Raw genomic sequence first — 25037 nt, 5'->3', positions numbered from 1 at the left:
TGAAGTAAAAGCCAAAATCTCTCTGTAGCCCCCTATGCAAGCCCCAAACTGTTCCTCACAAACTAGCTCTCCACCTGCCTTGATGGAAATAGTAAAGACCCTGCTCAGTTTCAAACATCAGAGATGAGCTCCATCTTCCCTAGGCCCCTGCAGGGGAGCCGAGAGGTTGAGGCTGGAGGCGTCCCCCTGTTCTCCTTCTGGGACATCTTTCACACTCGTGCCTTGTGCACAAGTGGCGTCTGATGCTACTGGGCTAGTGTCCTCGGAGGCCGCCAGCAGGTCCTCTCCGGCGGGCGGCGTGACATCCGTTTCTCGTTGTTGCCTTTTTTAGAGAGGAGTATCGCTTACCCAGGGTCGGGGGAGCGGTATCGGGCAGTGCATCACACATGCGTGGTTTCCTGAGGCCCCCCATCTGGAGATGATGGTGGCAGCAGTTCCAGAGAGCCCTGCAGGTCACCTGGCGTCTTGGCAGGCAGCTGAACCGAGCAGTAAACTGAGCCACTTGGGTGCCACAGGTGCTAAAACTCGGGGGAACCAGCCTTGAAAAATCAGACGTGAGAAAAGGGGAGCATCCGGAAGCTGTTCTTGTGGGGGTCGGGTCCCACCGGGGCCCGCTGTGCCTGGCCAAGTCGGCAGGACGTAGAGTTTGGCATGAAGGCTGGCTACCCAGCCCAGCGCTGGTCCTCACGACGTCGGAAGAGTCATAAAAGGGTCACGATGGGCCCCTGAGAACTGTCCCTCCACCTCAGGACGCTGCTCAGGGACTCCCTGGAAAGAAGTCCGTCCTTCAGTAAGTGGCAGAGCTCTACGGAGAGAAATAAAAGTGAGCCATGGTGAACACGGTACCACTTGCCAGACCAATGGGCTTCATCAATTAATCACAGCCAAATAATCACCACCTACATTAAAGAATAATACATGAAAAGGACGGGGCCTCGCTGTAACTTATTCAGAAGGGGCTGCCTCCCTAATCCCTCTGAGTCCTGACATGTTAACTGGGTAGCGACTAATTAGATGTCAAAAATTCATAAGCGCTCTTTAATATTGCATATATCTGCAGCCGACATTTCAATATGAGAGTTGTATACACAGAAGTCACTATAGCATTAAAACACAGCAGGGTGGGAGAAATAAAAGAGAACCAATAAAAACAATGTCCCTTAAAAACCCCAGAGAGCCCCGGCTTTGGAAGTGTGTACTTTCTTATTCAGAAAAGGTATCACCTTAATAAGAATTATAGGCTAGGGGGTTTCTCTGCTCCGTGCCGCCTGGACAGAAAGAGCGCGGGGAGACGGGCTTATCAAAGGCACTGCCAGGTAAATAGTAATTTATTGTGCATGCACAATGAACATTACCCAGTGTCCTGACACTGGGTGATAATGAAAGGCATGTTACTGTGGCACCCACGGAGGGGATTTCCACTCCCCCTCCTCCCTTCTCCCCTTGTCGCTCTTGAGCGAGGCGGCTCTGATGGGCCCTGGCATCTCCTGCCTGTTCCCAACCATTTCACATAATATAGGAAGCACCTGAAGTTTAGTGGATTAAGTAAGTGAGTTAGTTTGCTGGCCCGGTGATATATATGTTGCCTGCATGTGGACTTATATTTCAAATGCTGGGGACTATATTTTTATGAAACAAGCCTCTTCCTGTCGGAAGAATTATAGGAATGTGATATAATACGAGGCAGCGAGATTAAAAACAATGCATCACGGCGCGGGGAAGACGCGCTGGTTTATGACTTGCATCCATTAATTGAACCTCTCAGGAATAGAGAGAGGGCTCTACAGGAACCCGCCTCAGAGCCGCTCCCTTTCGACTTCCAAGGGGGGGATTTGTGTGGCTGTTTTGTTTATTTTTATGTCTGAGCACACCTAGGACATATCTATCACGCCTGCCCGTGCCCGTGCGCTCACACACGTGTGACCCATACAGCGTGGCCCTGGGTGGAGGTCTGGCTCTCTGTACCATGCCGCCATGACCTTCGGACAAAAGCGATTTTTCTTTTCGTTCTGTCCACCTCTGACAGGAGGAGAGCGAGGAAGTGGGGTTGAAGAGCATGAGAGCAGCTCTCTGAAGTCACTTCATCATCTGAACAATTCTTAGTGGCTTTGTGCATGTGCCATTAGTGGTCTGGACCCCACTTTGCTCTTCTGTGATGGCTGGAAGCCACTCCTTCCTCTTGGGTTTGGGGGCTGACCACCGCAAGGAGGGCCCAGGCACCTGGGCAGAGCTACAGAAAGGCTTTGTGTCCTAGTGATCTGGAGCCCTATGCCCCACTGCTCCTTGCCACGCTCACTGTGATGTTGACACAGACTCCCTTTAGTGCCAGGGGGAGGCTGGTTCTTCCACCATCTTCTGAGTGACTGCAAGTCAAGCCCAAAGTTGTGAGAAGGGCCAACCTCGTGGTTTTGGAGAACTTCTTTTCAAAAAACAGCACAGTGCTCCACCTCAGATTCTATCTGTGCCCACGTGGCGGCATGGGGTGCATCAGCCAACTTCCCCCTGACTCTGGAATGTCAACTCCTAGGAGAGGTCTCCCGGGCAGGAGGTTGGAGCTGCCTTGTCATCAGGCCCAATGCCACTCCTGTGGTTCCTCTTACTCTGATGGCACAGGGCTTGGATTTGAAATTCAATAATACACTAATTCAGGTCCTTTCTGGTCAATACCTGAAGCATAATTAACTGCACTCACTTGCTGTTTTTTGATTCTGATTTTTCCTTACATTAGGTTGGATTCTTCCCCAGTTTCAGGGTTTCTTGTTTTCAAAACAGGAGTCTTTGTCAATTTTGACCAGTAGCTAGGAAAACAAGATCTTTCCTGGCCTACCTGGAATGAGGAAGATGAGGTCTTCCTTTTCCTTCACGTGGCTGAGGGTGAGGTCGGTTCACCTCGTTCATTCCCTGCATTATTCACTCCCTCATTCATTCATTCCCTCACACATCTGTTTCTGCATTCACCTCTCAAATGTCTTGGAAGATATATCTTTCTTCTTGAAAGTGCCTGATTCTGTTTCCACTTGGCCATACTGTGGAAAACTATCCAGCTCTTCTCTTTCTAAGAGCTTATAGTCCACTGGGTCAGGGATTCTTTTTTTTTTTAAATACAGAGATCCGAGTGCAGGGGAGCAGCAGGCACGTTGGGAGAGTGCGGGGTCTGTGCCATCAGGGACCTAATCTTGCCCGGGAAGGGAGGGCTTGGGAGAGCATCCCCGGACACGTCAACCACTGAAGTGGAGGCAGAATGAGCAGCCTGAGGGCAGGAAGGAGGCTGGGGAGTTGGCAGCGTTAAGCAGACAGCACACGGAGCGTGCAGCCGAGGTCAGCGGAGTGACACTTGCTCTCTTCCCGCCTCCGACCATCACCGGGAAATGGTCCTTGGCACTGTGTGGGGGAATCACCCCTCTCATCCTCAGCCATGTGGTTTCAGGATAATTGACCCCACTCCAGTTTCAGGGTTGGACCTTGGAGGACCTCACTAACGATGGCACCCATCTCTCTGGCCACTGGGATTGGTTCAGGGATGACCCCATGACCCAATCAGAGACTGTGGAATGTAAGAGTTTGCACGGCATTCTGGGAAAGAGAAACGTCCTTTCTCTCAGCACCTTTTCTGGCTACTATGGCACAGGTGGTCAGGTCTGCAATGGAGCGGCCAGGCTTTTCAACCAACGCGCCAGAGTCCAGAACTTCCAGGACCACCCCACGCAGTCAGAAGGTGAAGCCGACGACGTTACAAATGACAGCAACCTCTGTTGGCGAGGAATTGGTCGGAATCTTATCCCAAAGGATAATTGTTAGCATTTCCAATTTATGAAGAAGAACCTGAAGCTCATTAAGTGAAAAAGGTCAAGTGATTGCCCAGGTCAATGCTGCAGGAGGAGGAGGAGAGGGATTCAAACTCAGTGTGGTCTCTCTCTAAAGCTCAGCTTCTTAACAGAAGCAGGGACAGAGGCTTCGGGGGGCATAGGAGGTGGGTGGGAGAGGAGGGGACAGCCAGGTGAAGAGTGGTCCTGGCAGGCCAGGGACAAGGTCTGGATTCAGAACTTTATAGAGGCCATCACACCAGACCTGTTGTCCTGCCTCAGGTGTGAGGTCCATCCTGGTCCAGCCTCTCCCTGTCCACAGGGCTTTTCCTACATCTCTGCCTCCACAGGCTTCTGTCTGAACCTCAGGCCTCTCCAAGTTCCTGCTGCCATATTGTGTGGGGAATCAGTAAGGACCCTCCCCAGAAACAGAATAAACAGGGAATGAAGATACGGACAGCCAAACAGGTAGACAGATGGGTAGATACAGATATAGAGAGAATAAATATGAGAGAGAGAAAATTGATTAAAAGGAATTGGCTCCTTGGATTAGGAAGGCCAAGAAGACTCAAGATCTTTGGTCACCTAGATGCAGGCCCAGGAGACCTGGTGAGGTAGGTGGGAGGGGCTCCCTCTTCCCTGGGGGAGGCTCAACTATTTTGTTCTATCTGGGCCTTCAACTTACTGGTTAAGGCCCACCCATGTTGGGAAGAAGGATCTGCTTTACTCAAAGTCAAAGATTTAAAAGTTAATCATCTTTTTATTGGTGCATTAGCAATTACCCAGAATAGTAGGATTCCTATTCACTCAGAGTCATACAAGCACATAATTCGAGCCACCTCCTTCCCCAGTTCCTTCCTTCCCTTCCCTTCTTCCTTCTCCAACATACTTGCTCTTCCCTACTGATCTCTCTGCTTCTATTATTTTAATTAGTACATCACACAACCACACATGCACACACACGGGACAGTGTGGATGTTCACATGGGGACATGGCATAGTTTGGTGGAGTTCTTTCCCCAGTACTTTCATATGGCCTCTCCCTCCTCCCTCTTGATCTCCTTTCTCTATTCCATTGGTCTCCTCTAATTTCCTGAACTCCCTTTTTAAATTCTTTGTTTTTTTCCTCTCTCTTTAGCTTCCACAACTGAGAGAAAACATCAGGCCCTTAACTCTCTAAATCTGGCTTATTTCACTTAGCATGATGTTCTCCAGCTCCGTCCGTCCGTTCACCAGCAAATGCCGTGATTTATTCTTCTTTATGGCTGAGTAAAACTCCACTGTGCATACAGACCATACAAACCACATTCCCTTTATTCATTCTTCTGCTGATGGAAAACATTCACAGAAACACCCAGAAGGTTTGGCCAGCTATCTGGTCACTCCATGCTGCATTCAATCCGACGGGTGCCATAAGCCATCTGGGTGGAGGACTAGGACTGTGTGAGGTTCCATAGCACTTAATGTAGTACCACCTAAACAGAGGTGCTCAATAAATGCTTCTGCATTAAGTTCAGGAAACAGCCAGGCTGTCTGGCACCTTTCAGCGTAGGAGACAGTACCGGGATTCAGTGTTTACCTTTGAAAGTATAAAGTTCAATCTGATGACCCTGGCCTACCCACTACTCCTCATTGCCTCAGTGGTGAACTTGACCTCAAGGTCAGGTTCAGACTCCCCATCAGCTCCATTTTGGAAATATGTTATAGAGATAGAATTAGGCAAAAACTAGGCATGACTACCCAGCACCCAGCACCACAAGACCTGAGCTGCCACATCAACCCTGCTCCCTGCACACCGAGCCACTGAGCTTTTCTGTAGCCTCGCTGTGCACCTTTGGCATGATGGACACCCTCAACTCTGGGACACACCATACTCCAGGAACTTGCCCCTGGGTTCCAAACCCTAGGCCTTCCCCCTGCTCTCAGACCTTCATTCCAGAGAAGCTGCCTTCTCTAGGTTCCAGGGTCTATCTGCTCAGATCTCCCCCACGTCCTGCTTCCCCTGCTTGCCCATGTGGTCAACAGCTCCCGGACGGCCGAGGCTTCAGACATGTCGTCTACCAGTTCTAATGAACTAGAGCCTCGTTCTGCATCTGCACACCGTGGGTGGGGCTGGAAGTGGAGGGCTGGGAAGCTGGCGTTTCCTGGAAGCAGAATCGTGTATCCAGCAACACCCGGGGCAGATGGGGTCCCCGGTGAGGTTTCACATCCAGGATCCTGAATCCGTGTTGGATGAACTGAGGTCCCCCACCCCTCTGTCATGGACAGGTAGGGAGGAGGGTGACCCAACACCCGGCATTGGATGAAGGAAGCGGGGACGGATGAGAAGGGAGGAGCCTGGAAGCTCAGAGCTGAGGAGACCTTGGTGTGAACGTAGATCCCAGGCAGGTGTGCTCTGCATGGAAATAAGTGACGTGAGCTCCCTGTGACTTTCCTTTACTGTGTGAGAGCCAGGAGGTGGCTCAGCCTTATATACATGCACCATGCAGGGAAGAGCTCCGTTCTCTACGTCCCTCTCTGGGCCAGGCTGGGAAAGGAATGCTCTGCCTGGCTGTTCACAGCCATTTCAAACCTCCTCTGGTGTGTCTTGGCATCCAATGTGCCCATCATTCTTTAGCGGGCCCCATTGTTATCCCTGGTAGGCTCCATCACAGTCAGGAAGCAGGACAATTAACCAATGGTATGGGTTCTGTTCTGGGTCGTGACATAAATATGGGTGTGCCAACCCCGTGGCACATGGGAGCAGATCATGTTGCATCTATAGCCAAAGTTCTCTTAATATGAACTTGAACTGCTTGTGTTTCTGAAAATTATGAGGCATGCCTGAAATGCTGTACTGGTAAACGTGGATGCTGTGTATGTGTGTGTCCGTGCATTTTTGTTGAGCATCTACTGCAACAAATACAGTGTTTTAAATATAGCAAATACAACATGCCTTTTCACTAGGCTGGAGTTTGCCATCTGGTGAAAAAGGTAGGTGCTAAATAAGTGACCATGAGTGCACTTGTGGTCAGGATCCTATGAACTTGCAGACACAGAGTGAAGCTCTGAGGTGCTATGATTTCCTCTGGGCACTTGTTTAAGAATCAGGGCCAACGTCCCAGTGTCTATGAAATGTGGCCTTCAGAGACCCAGGCAGAAGTCAGTGCAGTGGTCACCCTGGGGACTGCATAGATCAGCTTTACCCAGCCAGGAAGTCCCTCCTCCCATTGAAGAAGGCCTTGGCTGCTGCGGCTCACAGCTGTGGAGGAGTGACCCCATGCACAGGACGCCTTGCGGAAGAAACTGCCTTCTCCAACCACCCAGCTCAGCACAGGGGGCCGTGGCTCACGATGGGTGAGAGCAAAGGACTGCTGTCCATGTCATGCGGGGCCCAGGCTGTGGGCCCATCAGAGCCCAGTGTGGGATGAGAGGTAAGCCAGGCTCCGGGTGACACCGCCCTCTCTCAGCTCCTTCACACCCTCCCTGGTTGTTCTCCTCCCTCTTTTTCAAGTGTTTTTTTTTTTTTTTCCACTAAATCACTTGCACAAATATCTCTTGGGGCCAGCAGGCTCAGTGAAGTGCAGTAGGGCACAGTGACCACACAGTGGGTCCGAGGTGACATCTGCCCAGTGCATACTTAGTTGCTGGGACCCGAGTCTACCTCTGATGCACCACAGGCCATGGGCTGCAGGAAAGTGAACCATCTCTGGTCCTACTAAGTGGTCCAGAGGAGCCCCTCCCAGATGGCCCTCAGCAGCAGCAGAACTTGGGGGATGCCTTGGACCAGGAAGAGGCTGATGAAAGGAAGTCGCTTGGGGTTCACCTAGAGTACTCGCTGGAGAGCTAGCCAGATTCCAAGTCCAGGGCAAAGGAGGGGATGGGGGAAGGTCCCTGAAGCCACAACCCAAGTAGGAGCCAAAACATTCAATAAGTGACAGTGATTCTATTTTGGAGACCTAAGAAATGATAATCAAATTTATAACGGTTGAAATTTATCAAAGGCTTATAAAGCTTCACTATGTATAAGTTGCATATTATTTTGCCAACATCACCCAAAGGAGTCTACTGTGATCAGTGCTATTATTCCAACTTCCCAGGGAGGAACTGCATTTCCCCAGGAGCTGCTTTTGAGTCAGAGATGAGCTCCAAGCTGGCCAGTCAGATCCAGATGCAGGTGTGTTCATTGGACTTTGTGTCCAAGGTCAACGCCAGAGCAGCAGGGGTACTTACCTGAACACTCTTAATATTCATGTGGCAAATAATGCCCCCAACCCCAAGGTGCTCGGTGTTAGGTGGGCAGAGCTGAGCCAGGACCCATGAAGCCCTGAGAGCCATGTGGCTCCTGCTGCCTGCACCGCCTGCCCACATCAGTTTCACAGAACTCTCTGGACTCAGAAGATGAACTGAAATGACATTTGTGCTTTAAATTTTCCATATCCTTCCTTCAGTTTTACATTTCACTTTGCATAGAGCCCATTCTTTGTGAAATGACACAGAAATAATAAATTCTAGAGAAATAGCATCCAAATAGATATTTAAAAATATGGCAGAGTTTGGACATAAATCCATACAATTTACATGAGAGATTTGGTGTGTTGTGGCTGGCTGGAAGGGGGGAGACTGGCAGGCTGGTACGGTGTACCTAAGACACAATCAGGATAAATATAAAATATTTGCTCTCCACAAGGTCTGTTCAGTCAGAGGAGACTGTGGGCACGGGGTAGAGAGTGGACCCAGGGAAAGAAGCTGCCAGGGCAGGAGGCAGGCGGTGTGTCTTCGGGCTCACTAACTCTCATCCCCAGTGTGTTGGCAACAGAGAGCATTTGCATAGAACTTCCCTCCTTGACAATTGAATATTGTTTAGGAAGCAAACTCCTGGACAGGTCATTGCCAATCAACAGCTAGTTGACATTGGCCAGAGTCAATGACCCCCACCACAGTGCTAAGGTCCCCTCTTAGCAAACCTAAAATCTTTCTCCTCTTCACATATTTAAAGAAAATGATCCAGAGCAAAAATAAGCTTTGACAACACTCTAAAGTGTTTTTATTTATAACAGATCCAAGTAGAGAAGACCACTAATGGGAAGGGTACCTCGGGGTGCTATCTATAGCAGCAGTATAGCACTTCCAAAAAAAAAAAAAAGAAGAACCACACTGTCTATCTTAAACCAAAATATAACTTTGTACAAAAGGTAAGAATAACTCCCACTAAGGTGTTAAAAAATAAAACTAGTGTTAAATAGGAAACAAATCAAAGTATAATGATCTTTGAAATGAAGAAGCAAAATTCACATTATTTGGCAACATTGTTGCATTTGGTCTGAGTCGGCCTCAAGAGGAAGAGGAATTCACTGTACATAAACTGAAACACAAGGAGGGAGATTAAACACAGATATGTAATGTGGCCATCTCAAAAGAAATACCTTAAAAACCAATGGCTTGCGTACATATTAGCAGCAATCATTTAGAAATGTGAAAAAAAAATTAACTCATTCTATCTGGAAGCTAAAAACAACTCCATCTGGAAGTCCTGCCAATGCAGGGCCTATCTGGGGAATGTGGCATAAACCCACTACCCAGGTATGCAGCAAGGACTTGATCTACAAGCCATCGGCTGGATGTCATTCTGTACCTTTCTTGGGCAATGGCACTGAAAATCCCCTCTACCCCAAATGTTCTCCCTTCTGATTTTATGGGCTGATTGAGAGTTTATCTGCATCCAGATCAAATATCATCTTAGAATTTCTTATTTCTTTATCCAAAATTGTCTACTGTGATATTACGGTCATAAGAAAATGTTAATATTTCTTCTTTTCTTCTTGAGGTGCTAGAATTGAACCCAGGACCTTGAGCATGCTAAGCAAGCACTCTCCTGCTGAGACACATCCCCAGTCCCCTCCACCCCTGCTTCACTTACTTTTTTTAGTTTTGTTCGATTTTGAGACAGGGTTTGGCTATGGGGCCCAGGCTGGCCTCAATCTTGTGATCCCCTTCTGCCTTAGACTCCCATGTATTTGCGACTATAGGCGGACACCAACTGGCTGGGCTATAAAATAAGTATATTTAGACTTCTCCCTTTTCCCTGGTACACACTTTATAAAATCCTTAGAATCTTTTGAATGATGAGCCTCTTACTGTGTGTTAAAGAGGTGACCCATGACTGCAGGTTCCATAGAGCACCAGGAGAGAGACTGGTCAGTGGCCAAGAACCAGCCCTGAGATTAGAGTTAGAAGTCTGAGACTCCCTCAACCCCCAGAAAGGGGAAGGGAGGAAGGCTGGGTCGATCCCCACAGCCAGTGACATCACCATTCCTGCCCACGCAACGGCACCTCAGTGAGGTTCAGAAGGACAAGGCTCCGGGACCCTCGGGACCACTGAGCACCTGGGGGTTTCTGGAGAACAGTCCAGAGAGGCTGCTCAGAACCCTCCCCCATGCTCTGCCCTCTCCAGGTCCCCTCTGGACATTCATCTGCACCTCCGTAATTCCTCTCGTGACAAACTGGCAAACATGAGGGTTCCCTTGAGTTCTGGGAGCCACTCTGACAAACTAATGGACCCCGAGGAGGGGCTTGTAGGATCCTCCGATCTATCAGCCATATCGAAAAGAAGATGTGGGCAACTCTCTCCTCGCCACAGGTAGGTGAGTGGAGGGAGGGCTCGTGGAGCTGAGCCCCAAGCCTTTGGGGTCCAAGAACAATTCAGGATCAATAGGGGCTGTCCGAGCGGAGCTCCGCTGAAGGATATCCAATTGGTGTCTGCTGAAAAAACCCACATCGCGGTGTCCAAAGTGGCTTTTCCCATCCCTCATGCCCACTATGGCCCCAGGTCACTTTCTGCTTCTTTGGCCTGGCCTTCCTACCACTTAGCATTATTTGAATGATTTCATTCACTTATTTGCCTATTTACCATCTGTCTCCTTCACTTAAACAAAAGCTCTGTGGAGCCTGATTCTTCCTGCTCACCTCTGTGTCTAATGAAGAGCAGACCCTCAACATATGTGTGTTCAATTAAATTTGAAAGAAATAGCATGAAAGGTATAGAAAGGCGGCATTCTGTAGAGGTGTAAGTTCTGCCCTGAAGTCATACATAGATGTAACCGGCTCAGTCTCCAAATTGGGGATAGGAGCTTATAAAAGTAATGCCAGAGTTCATTGGAGAGAATAAATATATGAATAAAGGGGATACAATAGTCCATTCTTCTCCATGGTTTCCTTTCTGTGGTTTCAGTTACTTGCAGTGAACCAAAGTCTGAAAAAGGTTAAATGGCAAATCCTAGAAATAATTGGCAAGTTTTAAACTGTGCCTCCTTCAGAGTAGCGTGATGAGATCTTGCACGGTCCTGCTCCATTGCATCTGGGATGTGGGTCACACTTTGCCCAGTGTATCCACAGTGTATACACTACCTACACATTAATTGCTTAATAATCATCTTGTTCATCAGATCAACTGTTGATGGTATTATAATTCTGTGTTCAAGTAACCCTTATTTACTTAATATTGCTACAAACTGCAAGCATAGAGATGTTGGTGATTCAGATATGCCAAACAGAAAGGGTAAAGTACTTCCTTTAATGCAAAGTTAAAAGTGCTTAACTTATTAGGACAGAAAAAAACCACTGTATGCTGAGGCTGTTAAGATTTATGATAAAAATTAATCTTCTATGTATGGGATTGTGAAGAAGGAGAAGGAAATTTGTGCTAATCAATTCACAATAGCTAAACTATGGAACCAACCAAATGCCCTTTAACTGATGAATGGATAAAGAAAATGTGGCACATATACACAATGGAATATTACTCAGCCTTAGAGAAAAATGAAATTATGGCATTTGCAGATAAATGGATGGAACTAGAGAACATCATGCTAAATGAAATAAGCCAATCTCCCTCAAAACAAAGGCCAGATATTTTTCCTGATAAGCAGCTGCTGATGCATAGTGGGGAAGGGGTAGAGAAGAATGAAGGGACTTTGGATTGTGTAGAGGGGAGTGAGGGAGGGGGTAGGGCTGTGAGGATGGGAAGGACGGTAGAACGAGACAGACATTATTACCCTATATGCATGCACAATTACACCACTAGTGTGACTCTGAACCATGAACAACAGAGGAATGAGAAGTTGTGCTCCATTTGTGTGCAATATGTCAAAATGCATTCTTCTGTCAGGTACAACTAATTAGAACAAATTTTAAAAAACAGAAGGGAGGCCAGAAAATAGAAGAAAGGGATTAAGAAAGGGAGGGTAGAGAAAGGGGAGATACTGGGGAATTAAATTGATCAAACTATACTGGTTTATTGTGTGAATGTATGAATTTATTATAATCCCACTTTTATGTATAATTATAATTCACCAATAAAAGGGGAAAATAAATAAAAGTATTGGGAGAAAAAAAAGAAATTTGTGCTAGTTTTAATGTACTTCAAACTGCAAAAGTCATGGCCAAAGTGTGTGGTAGATGCTCAGCTAAGATGAAAACTGAATGAAACTATTGGATTAGTGAGCTTTTGCAGTTTTCTATTGCAAGGTGGTCTTGGGACATTTCCTGCACAGATGGGGGGGGGTTACTGCACAAACCACTATCTGGGGACAATATAAATCTAAATCGTGGAGAACCTAGCCTAACTACTTCACAGAACATTCTATATTTCTGCAAAAATGAAAACAGTACAGCATGGTTTCAAGGACAGACTTAGCAGGTCACAGTATATAGAACAAAACAGCATCCTACAGGGACCCACCACATCAATGTTTACAGCAGCACAATTCACAATAGCTAAACTGAGGAACCAACCCAGATGCCCTTCAGTGGATGAATGGATGAAGAACACGTGGTATACATACACAATGAAATATTACTTGGCATTAAAAGAGAATAAAATCATGGCATTTGCAGGTAAATGGATGAAGCTGGAGAATATAATGCTAAGTGAAATTAGCCAATCCCCCAAAACCAAATGCCAGATGATTCCTCTGTTTTAAGGATGCTGATCCATAATGTGCTGGTGGGGGGATGGGAGGATTAAATGAACTCCAGATAGGAAAGGGGAATAGGAAAGGGAGGGGGCAGAGGGGCAGGAAAGTTGGTGGAATATGATGGTCATCATTACCCTAAGTACATGTAAGAAGACCCAAAGGATGTGACTCTACTTTGTGTACAACCAGAGATATGAAAAACTGTGCTCTATATGTTCAATATGAACTGTAATGCATTCTGTTGTCATATAAAACAAATCTAAATTTGAAAAAATAAAGAAAAATGAGAATTTAAGAAAATGAACAACAACAACAACAAAAAAAAAAAGTCAACGAAAACTAAGTACAGTAACGCCTGGTAAAGGGGCGAAAAAGGGCAGACAGAATCCTGGAATGGCACCACAGTTTTTTAGCCCCTGGTGTATGTGGCCTGCATAATCTCCCCCACTCCACTGAGCATCTTCAGGACTGGCAAATACAATGACTTGTACCCCATTCTTTAGGTGAACTCATAGGAAAAGGTCGAAGGAATTTTACAAACTTAACTCAGTTTCCTAATTAGTTGAGGTTAATTATTTGAGAATAAGTGAGCTTACTCTGCCTGGGCCTGATCCAATCAGACTAGATCTTAAAAGTGCCCTGGTCCTTCCTGAAGCTCCACAACATGAGAGGGATCCTGGAGGGGGCTGGGTGGTGGGGGCTGGAGGGCAGCCTCTAGGGCTGACAGTGGTCCTCAGAGGATGAGCTCCGAGATAGGAAGTGGGACTTCAGTCCCCTGAGGGCAAGGAAATGGGTTCTGCCACCGACTTGAGGGAACAAGGGGCCGATCTCTCTCTGACTGAGCTGGACGGGGGATGTACCCCGTGGGGCCGTGACCTCAGCCTGGAGAGCTGTGGGCTCATGTCGGACGGAATTACGCCATCCCTGGGCTTCTGACTCTGTAGCAGGGAGCTACAGAGAGGCTGCTATTCTAAGTCACGGAGTTTGCAGAAATAGAAAGACTAATGCAGAAGAGAAGGACACCTCCATACACAGTTGGGGACCAGATATGAACTCCCTGGAAGCAATGAGTCAGGATATTCATAAGGTACTCTGCTCAAAATAATTCCAGACGGATAAAATAATTAGGTGAAAAGAAAAAAGCCAATAACAGTGGCATGCTGTTCTGGTCAATCTGTGCTGCTGATATGGTACCGCAGCCTGGGGGAGGGAGACCAGTAAAACAGAAGAAGGGGATCAGGGAGAAGGAGCTCCCCATTCTGCTCCCCATTCTGGATGCTGGAGTGAGCTCAGGGCTGGCTTGGTGGGCCTTCTTCCTCTGGTGCAAATAGACAACTTCCTGCTGGGTCCTCTCATGGCTGAGGGGGCAGGTGCTGACCTGGCTGTGCGTCAGTGTCAGACCCAAGTCCTGTAGGGGGCTCCACCCTGGTGACCTTCCAAGCCCCCAGTTCCCAACATCATCCAACAGAGGATTAGGGCTTCAACCCTGGAGCCCTGGGAGACATGCCCCGCAGTCCCTAACTCTCAAAGTATATGGGTAAATGCTTCTCAAAGCTCAGGGTAAAGGCATAATTTTGGAGCATAAAAATGAGAGGGGCCAAGAAATCTTATGCAATATTCCGTCTGGTTGAATTTACAAAATGAAAACTTCAAACGAAAATAACAACATAAGTCTAGGAAAATATCTGCCTCAGAGATAACAGGTAAATGCTTAGTGTCTTGTCCATATAAATTTATGGAAAAGCATATGAAGTATTTATATGTTGATATGTGTATGTGGGTATTCATACAGTTTGAGGATGAAAATACTAACAATCTAATTTCCAAACCAAATATCTCTGGATGGCAAAATTTATCAGTGATTTTAAAATTACTTCTTTAAATTATATCCTTCCTCTATGTACAATTTCTAAAATGATTCTGTTAATATTAGGAACCCACAAAAATAATAATTTCATACACAATAGAATTTCAATATATTACTACAAAGAATAGTATGCAATCTACCAATATTGTTTATATTTGTGAATTTTTATAGCCATTTAATAATTAAAGATAAGGAAACATCAATTGGAACACAATTACATATCCATGCCATGATTACAACTGTGTAGAGATGTTTCAAGCACAAAGATGGATAAAGTTTTCAAGATCACATGTTGCCGTTAAAACAGGTATTGTTTTACAAGAGTAAGGTTGGAAAGAATAAATCTTTTAGACTATTTTATGTTTGAAATAAAAGTACTATATCTGAAGAAAGAGTAGATAGATACATAATAAATGATTGATTGAAGACAGGTCGAGAGATGATAGGTGGCTTTGTCCTGTGGGCTGTTTCCTGCAGGTGCTGTAATAAACCGACCACAGACTAGGGGGCTCGAACCCAGAGCTTCATGTCCTCATAGTCCGGGAGCCCGGAAGTCTGAGGTCCAGGTGTTCCAGGGTTGGATCCTTCTGAGGACCCCTGCTTTGGCTCGTGGGTGCCCTCTGCTTTCTGCATCTTCACATGGATGTCCCTGAGGGTGCATCTGTGTCCTGATTTCTTCTTCTTATTAGGATTCCAAGTCTTCGTGGCTTGGGGCCCCCTGATGACCTGGCTTTAACTTCATTATCCCTTGAAAGACCTGTCTCCAGATATGGTCCCATTCTAAGGAACCAGAGTTAGGACTTCAACACAGGGATTCTGGAGGGTATAAATGATTCACCCTCTCACCACGCCCGCCCGAGAATAACGCCTCCCAAGTAGACAAGGACACTCAGCTTGCATTCTTGTCTCTTTCCAAAATGATGATCCTAATAAAATTGTGATAACATTGACGGTTCTCTTGGTCCCTTTCAACCTTGGTTTTGTCGAAGGGTCAATCCCACTGTGGCTTCACATGTTAGGATTAACTTAGTGGCGTGTGAAGAAGGCCGGGCGCAGTGCGACTGCGGTGAATCCCAGCACCTCTATGTTGCTTCAGCATCTATTTCAAATGCGTTTGACTTTCTCACACCTGCAGCAAGGAGTCGTCACCTCTGACGGTCTCCTGTTCTCCTCTCAGCTCCCTTAACATCCCTGGTGACCACCTCCTATGAAACAGCTGGGCCCAGCCTCCTTGACTTGCCCCCAAGACCCCCTTGCCCCTTGTGGACGGAGCAGAGGAGCCACAGTGACACTTCTCAGTCAGGGTGACTCAGGGAACTTGTGTGCCCCTGCTCTAACCCCCCAGGTAAGCTTCCTCAGGACCATGGGCTCTGTCCCACCCACTCCTGCTGGTGGAGCTTTCCTACCTCAAGAGGAATAAAATGGACACAATTTCAAGGAGAGCCCAGGTGTCCCGTGCAAAGGACACCTGCTCACAGGGTAGACACTGAGGCAGCAGGCCAGGCCAGGACAAAGAGGAACCCCAGGAACCAGACCCAAAGCCCTGGGCTTCCCGTCAGGCAGGCCAGAGTTGAAGGCCTCTCTCGTGGGAGAAATCTCAAGGCCAAAGAGGATAAAATATGTCCCTGGACACCAGAAGCATTGACCTTCTCATCCCCCCCACACACTTATTCCAGCCTAATCACTTTCTCAGATCTTCCTACCCAATACCTTAATGTCAGGGCACACAGAACTTGCAACAAATCCAAAGAGGCATTCAGCCGTGGTTCTTGTATTTATTTATTTTTAAAAGAGCAAAAAAAAAGGTGACCTTTTCTGTAGTGGAACTCTATTTATGATAGCAAAAATATTTCAAATCCTCGTGATATAAAATTGCTCTGGGAAAATGGGCCACATTCAATTCGTGGCTTCATGGGCGTACAGTCGTCCAGCTGTGCCCCCTACAGACGCATGCGTCCGATGGAAACCCAGGAAGCTTTTGGAAAAGTAAGGTCTGGTGTTTCTCTCCAGCTCTAGAACTTCTCACACGGCATGTCCCCCCAAAAGGAGCAAGACGGAAAACTCAAACAGGAAACTGGTATTGCAAAATTACTGAGAAGAAAAGGAAAAAAAAAAAAACATACTAAAAGCGGGCAGGCAACAAAGCCAGGAAGACAAATAACAGATGGACAAGCAAGAAAGCAAATGCCAAGGACCAGAAGAGGCAGGAGCTGAGTTGTCCAACATTATCAGGAGAGATGGCAAAATAGTCAGAATCAGCCAGTGCGGATGACTGCCGGGCCCCCACCTGTGGAGGCAGAGCCCAGGCCAGCGCAGGAGCCGTCTCATAGAAACGGAGGCACCTGCTCATGTCACCTATTGTCTTGTTGCAGAACTCAGGAGACTGGTACTTGGCATTAAGCCCTGGAAAGAGAGACTGGGGATTAACCTGCAGTGGGTCTTCCTGTTGTAGGTATCAGCTTCATGCACACGCTCAAGACAGCCCTCATCCAGCACACGTGTGGCCTCTGTGGACCACCAAAGCCCATCCCAGGGACAGTACAGAATTTGTGCCAGCGAGGTGGCATCCCTATCAAGCAGGACTTGCTAAGCACCCACACCAGGATTCCTTGTTATTTTGCAATGTGGCTCATCAATATTTGTTCATATAAACAAAGAGTTTTCTTTTCCTTCAAAAATGAGCTCCATTAGCTGTACTTAAAGTCTCCAGTAAAGAATATGTCTCCTGCGCTGCCAAAGGATGTGGCAGGTGAAGCCATCTGAGAGGTTCTCAGGGAAAGTGAGGTGCCCAGGAGCCCCGCCTCCCCTCTGCCTCAGCGTCTACCTGTGTGGAAGGAGGTCCTGGGTTGCTCCCAGAATGGAGGAGAATGGAGATCTCAGGGAAGGAAAATCAGCAGAAACAGGACTAGTTAGACCGGGGATTAGGAAATTCTGCTCAGCCGCCAAATCTAGCCATGATTTTGCATGTCCCTTCAGCTAAAAGTAGTTCTTACACTTTTAAAGGTCTATAAAAGACAGGGAGACAGAAGCAGGGACACAGAAAAGAAAATGGGACAGAGAAAAGTAAGCTCTGAAGATCCTAAAATTTGTATTATCTGGCACTGAGTGGAAGCATACCATACCCAGCCCACCCCTGAGTTGGTGGATATTCTGTAGAGTGGTGATCAGAAATGCCTATAAGTCCTCACTTCCTGTCCCACGTGAGGCCTTTCTGGGTCACCACAGGAGAAGGGTTTAGAAGCAAGAGATAACACAGGCAATATTAACATCAGTGACTATTAATAGTATGTGCCCATGACAAATTAGAGCTTCACCATGTGTCAACTGAATCTTTACCACCCTAGAGGAGTCCTCTATTTCACCCCTCTTCAGAGAAGCAGGCTGAGCAATGGAGAGGCTAAATGGTCTCTCCAAGAGATATCCCTAGAAAGTGGTGGGAACCAGGATTTGAACTGAGCGACTCCACAGTTGTAGATCTTGAAATACAGATGAGTCAGGATAAGTTAATATATGCTGCAATAACAAAATTCACTATGAATTTTGTGTCTTTCAATAGCAAACTCATGGCTGTGCTCTGGCCCCTGCTATCCTTGTCCCTGGGATCCAGGCTGATGATGCAGCCTGCACCTAGAACACTGTGGCCGTGCCTCAGAAGGGAACAAACAAGAGACTCCACGTTGCCTCCCAAAGCTTCTGTGGGGTATGGCCTTCACCCCTTCTGATCAGGTCTCTCCAGTTAATGGGTGGGAGGGTCAGGCCTGGTGCCTGTGGGGCAGGAGAGCATTGCCCTCCATCGAGAGGCACAGTGCACACCCAAGTCCTGCTGTGTGTCTGCCCCAGAACACCACATGGGCCTCCTGCCAGTGTCCAGACTGGGTCTAGGAGTCCTCTAGACTGGCCATGGGCTCTAGACTTCCCTCCACTTCTCCTCCTGAAAATTTTCAGAAGAGGAAATGAACAGCCCTTCACTGTGGACATGGAACCTTCCACCTCTCTGTCTGTCTGTCCCTCTTTCTCTCTAAACACACACACACACACACACACACACACACACACACACACAGTATACTACACTTCACTTATTTCAGAATTCATCCACACAATTGTGAGGACTGGCAACTCTAAAATCCACCGAGCATGTCACAAGCTGGAGATTAGGATGAGTGTCTCATTCTTGAATCCAAAGATTGAAAACAGGCAGAATTTCTAAGTTGTGGTCCCAGCGCTGTAGTTGTTCTCCTTTGGAAACCTCAGTCTTTGCTCTTAGGGTCTCAACTGGTTGGACGAGGCCCACCCACATTATGGAGGGAAATATGCTTTACTGAAAGTCACCTGATTGTGTTATTCCTATCTAAAAAAAATGTCTGTTTGGTGACATCTAGACTAGTGTTGGACCCAAATATAGGGTATCACAGTCCAGCCAGGTTGACACATAAACTCACCTATCACATCAAAGGACCTTGCTTCAGGGTAAAAGAACTTCTGTTGAACTTCATGTCACTCAGCTATTTACATTAGTCTAGTGGACTCTCCTAAATATGATAATGACTCCAGCACACTGTAATTATTAGTAGTAGTATTTTCTTTTTAATATATTTTTGCTGCACAAATCCAAAATAAATGTTCTCAGTTGGCAAGTGGCTCTCCTTCATCAGGTGATTCAGGGATTCAGAAACTTTCTACCTTGTAGTTCCCTACCTTTTACATGCGACTTCCAAAGTTTTGCATTGTCTTCCATAGGAGGAAAAAAATAGCAAGGAAAATTGTTTGTGGGATTATTTTATGGACCAGGAAGAAATCCCTACAAATAACCATTGGCTAGAACTCAGTTACACATCCTCCTAGTCCACATGAAGACTGGGACTGTGCAGGGTGAGATATAGGGGTTTAATTTCATGTTGCTACATATGGATTTCCAGTTTTGCCAGCACCATTTGTTGAACAGGCTATCCTTTCTCCAGAGAATGTTTTTGGCACCTTTGTCTAGTATGCATAACGGAATTATGTGGGTTTGTCTCTGTGTCCTCTATTCTATACCATTGGTCTACAAGTGTATGTTGGTGCCAATACCATGCTGTTTTGGTTACTATAGCTCTGTAGTATAGTTTGGTTACTATAGCTCTGTAGGCTGGTATTGTGATGCTTCCTGCTTCAATTTTCTTGCTAAGGATTGCTTTAGCTATTCTAGGTCTCTTATTTTTCCAAATAAATTTAAAGATTGCTTTTTCTATTTCTATAAAGAATGTCATTGAGGTAGTAATAGAAGTTGCATTAAATCTGTAGGGCCATTTTGACAATATTAATTCTGCCTATCCAGGAGTGTGGGAGATCTTTCCATCTTCTGAGGTTCTCTTCAATTTCTTTCTTTAATGTTCAGTAGTTTTCACTGTAGAGGTCTTTTATCTCTTTTTAAAATTGATTCTCAGGTATTTTATTTTTTAGAGGCTATTGTGAATGGGGTAGTTTTTCCTAATTTCTCTGTCAATTCGTCACTGATGTATAGGGATGTGTTTGATTTATGGGTGTTGATTTTTTATATCTGCTACTTTGCTGAATTCATTCATTAGTTCTAGAAGTTTCTGGTGGAATTTTTTGGATCTTCTAGATATAGAATCAGGTCATCAGAGAGGAGGGATAGTTTGAGTTCTTCTTTATCTACTTGTATCCCTTTAATTTCTTTCTTTTGTCTAATTGCTCTGGCTAGAGTTTCAAGGATGATGGTGAAAGAGGACATCGTTGTCTTGTTCCAGTTTTTAAAGAAAATGCTTTCAATTTTTCTCCATTTAGAATGATGCTGGCCTTGGGTTTAGCATAGATAGATTTTACAATGTTCACCCTGCACAAAAATCAACTCAAAGTGGATCAAAGACTTAGGCACCAAAACAGAGACCCTGCACCTAATAGAAGAAAAAATGGGCCCAAATTTTCACCATGTCGGCCTAGGATCTGACTTCCTTAACAAGACTTCTAAAATGCAAGAAGTAAAATCAAGAATCAATAAATGGGATGGATTCAAATTAAAAAGCTTTTTCTCAGCAAAGAAGACAATCAATAACATGAGGAAATAGTCTATAGCTTGGGATAAAATCTTTACAACATGCACCTCCGATAAAGCATTAATCTCTAGGATATATAAAGAACTCAAAAAACTTAACACCAATAAAACAAATAACCCAATCAATTAATGGGCTAAGGAACTGAACAGACATTTCACAGAAAAAAATGTAATCATCAACAAATATATGGAAAAGTGTTCAGCATTTCTAACAGAGAAATGTAAATAAAAACTACACTAAGATTTCATCTCACTCCTGTCAGAATAGCAATCGTGAAGAATACAGGCAACAATAAATGTGGGAGAGGATATGGGGAAAAAGTTACATTAATGCATTGCTGGTGGGACTGCAAATTGGTGCAACCACTATAGATAACAGTATGAAGATTCCTCAGAAAACTGGGAATGGAACCACCATTTTACTCAGCTATCCCACTCCTAGGTTTATACCCAAAGGACAGTAATGCAGCCATGTCAATATTTATAACAGCTCAATTCACAATAGCTAGACTATGGAACCAACCTAGGTGTCTCTCAATAGATGAATGTATAAAGGAAATGTGGTGAATATACTCAATGGAATATTATCAGCTTTAAAGAAAAGTGAAATTATGGCATTTGCTAGTAAATGGATGGAACTGGAGAATATCATGCTAAGTGAAATAAGCCAATCCCACAAAACCAAAGGCTGAATGTTTTCTCTAATATGCGGATGCTAATTCACAATAAGGCGGGGGGCACTAGGAAAGAATAGCATTACCTCAGATTAGGTGGAGGGAAGTGATGGGAGGGGTGGGGAGCTGATGTGGGAATAGGAAAGAGAGTAGAATGAAACAGACTTTATTACTGTATGTATATGTGTGACTATACAGCCAATGTGATTCTGCAACATGTACACTCAGAAAAATGAGAAATTATATTCCATCTATGTGTGACATATCAAAGTATATAAATGCATTCTACTGTCATGCATAACCAATTAAAAAAATAAAATAATTAATTAATAATTTTTTTAAAAGACTGAGACTGTGGTAAACTTGTGGTTAGAAAGTATCAAGTACAGGATTCCAGGCAACATCAGAGTTATTCCTGCACCCCACATTCTCCAGAGTGTTCTTGAATTCTAACCGAGGTATTGGGGAAAGAGTTTACCGTACACTACAAAGTATTTCTGAATCTCAGTTTTCTTGCTCACACACTGAAGGTAGTCTCACTGCTTCGGGCATGAGTCGCATGCAGCCTAGAAGTTCAGGGTTGAACTAAGGGCTGGCGAATCCAACTCCATATTCCATTTTCCTGGTTCTAGAAAGAGAAGGAAAGAGTTAAATTTCTCAAGATAAAAAAAAACCCTCTGTACTCATAGATTCTGCTTCCACACTGCCTCTGAACATCTCCTGGCGAAAGCCTCCAACACTGAATCCTATACCTAAGAATCCAGCTCATCTTTGTTAGAGCAGGTTTCATTTCCTGCTGACCCTGTCAACAGCTCTGCAAAGCTAATTTGCTAGATCAGTGGCTCATCATCAGTTCCTCTTACACGAAACTGACAAAGGTCAACAGTGTAAAAAAAAAATTAAATTTGGTCCTTAATCCAAGGAGTTGCAATATTTCTCTGCTTCTCTGATTGAATTAAGAAGAAAATTACCTAATTGCTTATTATACATGGAAGAGAGAGGCTGTCCTTGCAGGCCTGCACCCTGTCTGGCTCCTTCTGAATGACGCTCAGGGCGCCATTGGCATGAGTTTGATGAGCACGGCCCTAGAATCTGTCTGTAAGACAAACGTGAGTGGTGGACCAGGGATTTGGAAGCCGGGTATCCCGTGTCACCTTTGTGTTCATGAAGGAGTCGTGTGGCATCTGATGACCTGGCTTTGAGTTCATCCCAACAACTTACTGAGGCTATGATTTGGGCCAAACCACCCCCATTATCTGAGCACCCGTTTACTCCTCTGCAAAATGCACGTGTAAGTCCACTTCCTGGGGGTTGCCTTTGGTGCAAAGGGAGTCATTTCATGGCAAAGTCTTTGGCCTGCTGGAGATGCCCATTTGTGACTTGGTGTCCTTCTCTCTTTAGATTTCAATCAACTCTTATTTACGATGTGCCTTTAGAGCCTTTTGTGTGCAGGTAGACGAAAGCAACACACATTGCATGAAATAAAATTAGAGTATTTAACAGAAATAGAGTCACGCCTCCAACCACTTTAGGCTGGGAACTCAGGGAGTCCTTGGACCAGACACAGGCCAGTGTCTGCAAAGCCGAGGGACTGGGCAGTTTTGTCAAACTTGTGCTTCTCCTGGTTCAAGGGGAATGCCTTCTCTGCTGACTGCAGACTCTTTTGCTCTGGATGCAGACTCCCTGGTGGGAGGTCCCCAGTCATCGCTGTGCCGTGGAGCAGGACTCCTTCCACACACCAGTTTTGGCGAGGAGGTAATCAAATAGGAAGCGTAACTGATGAATTTCAACTCCAAGTTCAGTTAGCTCAGATCACATCGACTGCTCAACACCCCGCCCAGACCCCAGAGCCACTGCATGGATTCTGAGGTCCCTTGCTGTGGATGAGGGAGGAAGCCGAGGGGGTACAGACACCACCAAGCATTTCTAAGACAGTGAGAATTCAAGGAAAATTTTGTTGTCACTTGGAAAAAAATAAATGGGAAAAGTAAGGAAATGTCACCTCCATCTTCTTTGCCTCTGGTTACAGGGGTGTGAGGGGAATCACCTGGTTTTTACTGCAGGTCGTTAATTATGAAATAGACAATCATGGAGGATGGGGGAAGTGGGTTGTATGGGGAGGCCTACTGCAAACCATCTGGAAGCCACTGGAAGCTTAAACAGCAGTGTCAGGCAGTGAAGTTCCCTGTTCATAAAGTTCATGGTCCTGGAGTCCCAGGGAAATACACCTGCCACGTCTGTGGGACTCTGTCTCCAATGAGGTGGGTGACAGGGGCCTGGCACCTGTGGTGCCCTAGCAGTTAAGTGCTATAGCTCCAGGGGACCCAGGCTGAGTTAGGGGAGCTGTGAGCACTGCCCACAGTGAGTGCTCCCCACACTCTCAGCAGCCTCTCCCTGGGCTGAACCCACTGATTGAGAACTTAATTTTTTCCCGTAATTTTAATCTTAACTCCACTTATGAGTGAAACATGCTGTTCCGAATAAATATTTGAAATGAATTTCAAATAGATATTCTGTTTCTGAATTTTTAGGGCATAGTTATTATTAGGGAAATGAGAAAAATCGTTTCCGTTGCCCTATTAAAGGAGGACACTCCACAAGTTTTCCTTGGTGCAAATTATAGATAGATTTTAAAACAAACTATGGATAGATTTCAAACCAAACCATAATTGACTTTGAGACAATGAATGAACACTAACATTTTACCGTACACAGTTTTAATTGCCTCTAATTAGACAACTGTTTACCACGTATTTCTTATGAGAAAGGCCGTATGTGCATGTGTGTGTGTTTTCTAATTTAAAATGATAGGTCCATTAAATAGGTAAGTGACAGGATCCCCATTTTACAGGTTTATAACATTGAGATAAGAGAGATCAGGTAATTTGTGTGAGATTAAATAGCTTGTAAAGGCAATTTAACATATGAATATAATCTATCAGGCTGTGAAAGAGAGCATTGGTTCAAAGAGAAATGCTCCCTAAACTCAGGATCAAATTGATTATGATCTCACAAGAATATTAAGATTATTTAACAACCAAAAGTATGCATCTCTAGTCTCTTCTCAAAGATTCTAACTATAGGAGTCATTTTCCCAATTGGAAATTAAACCCAACTTCAGTGGATGGTCAGGGAAATAACAGAGAATGGATGTTCCCCCACAGACGAAACAAATAAAAAGAATTCAACAATAACAGAAACAATAGTTTTCACAAATGGGCCATGAGATAATGAAGGACAGGGATCCCTGAGAGGTTGGAAGTAATTAAGTAGAGCCCCAAATCATCACCATTTATTGTTTACAGAGGTTGGCATTTCCCCAAGCCAAAATAGCCAGGTTTCATGTGATAGAATTTCAGAGAAAAGAGAGAAGCAGAGAGAGAGAGAGAGAGAGAGAGAGAGAGAGAGAGAGAGAGAGAGAGAGAGAGAGAGAGAGAAATCAGTGATCTGCAGTGAGTTCCTTTTGATTATTCAGCTGAGTTCTGATCAGCACATACATGAGAGAAATCTACCCAAAATTTGGAAGAACCATCTAAAATGATCAGAGGAAATAATCCCCAGAGCTCACATAGCCCTGGGAAGATTCCTTTTCCCACCCACCACAGTGAGAAGCCTCACAGCTCTTGGTACGGCATGTACGATGTTCAGAAGCGATTCACCTTAACAGTAGGGCAAAATCAGAGGC

The sequence above is a fragment of the Ictidomys tridecemlineatus genome, chromosome 5, assembly GCF_052094955.1.
Source record: "Ictidomys tridecemlineatus isolate mIctTri1 chromosome 5, mIctTri1.hap1, whole genome shotgun sequence".
Taxonomy (NCBI): Eukaryota; Metazoa; Chordata; class Mammalia; order Rodentia; family Sciuridae; genus Ictidomys; species Ictidomys tridecemlineatus.
The sequence above is the reverse complement of the archived record's forward strand: the minus strand, read 5'-3'. Positions refer to the sequence as shown.